The 4705-nt window shown below is 36.5% G+C and overlaps 1 protein-coding gene and 1 long non-coding RNA gene across 6 annotated transcripts in view; one reads left to right on the top strand and one right to left on the bottom strand.

Moving 5' to 3' along the window:
* LOC106876727 (uncharacterized) overlaps positions 1-4705 on the top strand; it is a 1061911-nt gene that overhangs the window by 244442 nt on the left and 812764 nt on the right. The window lies entirely within an intron of this gene.
* The window catches only part of LOC106876728 (uncharacterized), a 363609-nt gene that overhangs the window by 299256 nt on the left and 59648 nt on the right, over positions 1-4705 (bottom strand). For all 4 annotated transcript variants that reach the window (XR_008263626.1, XR_008263625.1, XR_001410288.2 and 1 more), the window contains exon 2: positions 3081-3110. This is a non-coding gene — a long non-coding RNA (uncharacterized LOC106876728). The remainder of the gene's footprint in view (positions 1-3080; positions 3111-4705) is intronic.

The following is a 4705-nucleotide window of genomic DNA, read 5'->3' as shown; positions in this document are numbered from 1 at the left end:
CCCAATCAGCCGTGGAAAGGACTGGACTCCGCTAGGCTCAAAAGACTAAGGTATATCGTAAGTCTCGATGGTGTACTCTACAACTTCAACTGGAATTAAGGAGTCAAAAAAACGTAAAGAAACCCCTCCAAAATACTTGCTGTGATCCTCTTGTTTATATCATAATAATGTAGAAGTAATCAATAAAAATTTCTTAGTAACGAGTATGGAATATATGGAGCAAGAGTTGTTTTAGTACTATTTCAGTAGTTGTTGATTTTGTTTAAGCCAGATCAGCTCTCAACGAACAGATCAGATCCACAAGCAAAGAACAGTATCGTCTAAGTCGGACAGAATCGTTGGAGCATCGGCGATAATGCCTGCAGTATTTAGTTTACTCCTCTTTACGTTCTGTGACAAATCTCGTCACGGTCAGTTTTGCCTTTCATTCAATCGAAAGTAATAAACTGTCACCCAAAAACTAGTTTCGAGTCCGCAAACGGTGAAGTGATGCCAGTGTGGGTGCTTGGCTGTTCTAAAGCCTTAGCCTCGCCATCGATCGTGGCAATACCGCGAGCTTGTAGGCCCTGTGATGTGCGACCAATTGAGGCACTTAGTGTTGAGTTGATGTGTTTTTCCTTGTTTCTTTTGTTTTTCTTTTCTTTATTTTCTATTTACCTTGTTTCTCTTTTCCCATTTTGACTTCCGTTTTTTTATATCTATTTTTTTTAATATGTATTTTTGATGTGGTTTTGTGTTTTATATCTATCGTATGCATACATCTAAATACATTTTAATTCTTTATATTATCTTATATATCAAACTATACCATATTTGAATGTTAATATGAAATAAATATTTTACCCAAATTTTAAATTTTAAAAAGCATCTTAGATATGAATAAAATTATATTAAAGAAAGGATCTTGTTTTGATTATCCGTGACATTTCCCTTTGCGACCTTTTTGATTTTTAAACGCAGGATGGTGTGATTCTACGAAGGTTTGGCTGATATGTCTCGCAGACCGAATGACCGCATATAATATTACTTTACTTAACAAGATTGTCGAGCATATAATCCTGGTGTAGCGGATACAATTTTTCAAACTGGATGTTCAGCATTACCAGAAATTCTAATATAAGGGAGATAATATAGAAATTAACTAAGTCAAAATAGAATTATTTCCCTTGAAATATTGTTGTTGGCACTCCGTTGCTTACGACGTCGGGGGTTCCAGTTGGTCCGATCAACGGAACAGCCTGCTCGTAAAATTAACGTGCAAGTGGCTGAGCACTCCACAGACACGTGTACCCTTAACGTAGTTCTCGGGGATATTCAGCGTGACACAGTCTGACAAGGCTGACCTTTTGAATTACAGGAAGAAACAGAAACAGGAAGTAAGAGTGAGAGAAAGTTGTGATGGAAGAGTACAGCAGGGTTCGCCACCATCCACTGCCGGAGCCTCGTGGAGCTTTAGGTGTTTTCGCTCAATAAACACTCATAACGCCCGGTCTGGGAATCGAAACCGCAATCCTATGACTGCGAGTCCGCTGCCCTAAGATATCAGAATTCGAGCGAGGAATGATAAATGTCTAAGACGAAGGCGCAGAATAGTGCTTCTCAAATACTATCTGCCCTTCTCCTGGTATTAGTGAAAGATTGCGCCTCCACTTTTATTAATGAGAATACTTTGCTACAGTTTTGGATATGTTCGAAAAGTTTAAAACTAATCCTAATTGTATTCATCATTAACATTCCTAATTTAACACTTAGTTTTTCATGCGAAATTCGTTGAGGCAAATTTTCTGCGGTCGAAGGCCCTTTCTGTCCTTAACTCTCACTTGTCTCCAAGCAGGTTAACATCTCCCAGTGGTCGGACATGTTTACACGGAAGACTGGAAACGAGAGACTCTGCTTGTAATTTGGTGACACTCGTTTATAACTATCCCATGATGTTAGGGCAAACACACACACATACACAAGCACACACATTTATATGTTGGCATTCTTTCAATTTCTGTCTACCAATTCCACTAACAAAACTCTAGTTGTCCAGGGGTTATAGAAGAAGACACTTGCCCAAAATTGCCATGTAGTAGGACTGAACCTAAAAGCATATGATTGGAAAGAGGACTTCTTAACTGTACTGCCATGCCTCGCCTATAATGGTTTCAAATTTTGACACATGGCAAGTAATTTTCGGGGAGAGATAATGGATTACATGGACGCCAGTGCTCACCTGGCAAATATTTTATTGACCCTGAAAGGATGACAGCAAAGTCAACCTCAGTAGAATTTGAATGTTGCACTAATGATTCTGCTAGCTCACTGCCTTACCTGAGACTATAATAAAATCAAGGATAGATACTATAATATACTATAATATAAATATTAGTACTGCATATTAGAATTTCGGAGTAGATGGAACAGGGACAACTGATGACCCCATACACTTGCTGGCTTCCGGTATGCAGAGTTCTCGACTGGTAGCACTTGCATGAGCAAGTTGTTTGTAAAACATATTTGATTCAATTAATTCTTTTAAATTTTGCTAATTATAAATCTGAACACTTATCACTTTATGGATTGTGAACAGATATGAATGGGGTGTGTGATTAAAAAATTTACTTTGCGACTACCTGGTCTCAAGTTCAGTTTAACTGGGTGGTACTTTGGGAAAAAATGTCTTTTATTATAGTCTCAAACTGTCTAATATTTTATGAGTGTAATTAGTAAGTAGAAAAAAAAAGACTACTGTGGGTATATATAAGTGTGTTGCATGCATGTGTTTTGCGTGTGTGTGTGCATGCACATGTCTGTATATGATGAGCAAAAAAACGGTGATGTCATGTGAAAAATATATTGTATAGCTCTGCTGCTATTTCAAAATTTAATAGAATATACAAAAATCCTTTATTTGAAAAAAAAAAAAAAAAAATTGGTATGAGTTTGCAACCAGAAAGTCATTCAGACATAAAATATTGCTTCAAAATAAATATCCATCCAATCTATGCCAGCATGCAAAAAGCACATCTAAATCAAATAAACAGATCTACTACTATTAAAAGAACACTTGTGCTAAATATGCATTTTATGCTTACCTTCATGAAAGATTTTGCTGTCGTTAAATACTGCAAAAAAAAAAAAAAGAAAAGATAAATGAATGAATGAATAAAATAAAATAAAATAAAATAGAAGTGATAATATTGACTTCTAACTTTGGTAGAAGATCATACACTTTGGGCAATGGTAGGCTTAATTTAATTAATAACAAGAGCACTCAGAGAGTGCAAACCTCTGCCAAGGCAACACCAACATATTCTCTACGATTAACCAGAGATGACTTTTACAATGATGACTTTTACAGAGATGACTTTTACCATTAGGTCCGAGCTTACCTAGGTTTCCATGATATTGAAATGAGCGAAAGTAGTAAGCTCTTCTTCCTCTTGTGAAAGGGGCGCTAATAAGTTGCAGGGTTAACCTTTACTTAAGCTGTCGCTGGTACTTGCATTTTCAACAGAGTGAACAAAAATTACGTGTAATGAAGTAGTTCGCTCAAAAAGGAGCAACGTGCCACCGCCTCTCAGAATACATTTCACAATCGTGAGATCAACGCAAGCCACTACGTCATGCACCTGTACATTCAGATATCTCGGATGTACAGGGTGTCCACAAAGTCTGGGAACATGGGGATTAACACATACTTTAAGAAATTATTATTTCTTATATTTAATTGTTTATGTTATGATTTTATTTACTCCATATACCCACATGGAGATTAATACATATTTTAAGAAATTATTATTTCTTATATTTAACCGTTTATCTTATGATTTTATTTACTCTGTACCCAGACTTTGTGGACACCCTGTATAAACATTGTTTATTCAGAGAGACGCAGCGCAGCTCTCTCTCTCTCCCCCACACACACACGGTCTAATACCTTGAAATACCTTGCGCAAGATTATCATTTTTCTCCTAATTCCATGCCTGTTTCTAATTTTAGTCGAAATGTCAGTGTCGTTAATCAATTGTCAATATTTGAGAATTAGAGTTATCTCCCTTGACAACGTTTGGCAGATTTTAACGTTGATGCAATGTTTTACTTTCCACACTGCTGGGCGTATCACGAAGAATTAAAATTTTCTTGCTCGCCTTCTGCAGGAAATGTCAGCGCTTATTTTACAGCTTACTGAAGTGTCGTTACTATTCTATCACTGCACTTTTCTCATGACAAAGACATGAATCGGTCAAAGTAAAGCGTTTGACCTAGTGACAAAAAAAAAAAAAACAATAAAAAAAAAGATTAGTCTAATAGGTGTAAAACAACTTGTTGGGAACGAATATGAAGAAAAAAATGCGCGCTCGCATATATATATGTTTGACCCACAAGGCCTTGTTGACTCATTCATCAACATAACTGAAAATACATACCTTGGCCAAGACAATTTTTTCATAGGAGAGGTGGGGGCAAGGTTGTGAATTTTTTAAAAAGGGACATAAACTTTCTCTATGCCCCCGTTCTGTTTTTTTTTTATGGTTCTTTTAATGTTCGCTTATCTGTCTTTTTGTGTTTTGTTCTGTGTACTGTACATAAACATTTAGCTTCCACTGTGTTTCTTCACTTGACTTATTGCTGCTATCTGCCGCCTATTTATAATCTTACAACTGCTACTTGTAGTGCACCTGAGCATCGTATGCAATAAGCTCGTCATTATTTAAT

The sequence above is a fragment of the Octopus bimaculoides genome, chromosome 3, assembly GCF_001194135.2.
Source record: "Octopus bimaculoides isolate UCB-OBI-ISO-001 chromosome 3, ASM119413v2, whole genome shotgun sequence".
NCBI classification, from domain to species: domain Eukaryota; kingdom Metazoa; phylum Mollusca; class Cephalopoda; order Octopoda; family Octopodidae; genus Octopus; species Octopus bimaculoides.
This window is presented reverse-complemented; position numbering and strand designations above follow the sequence as displayed.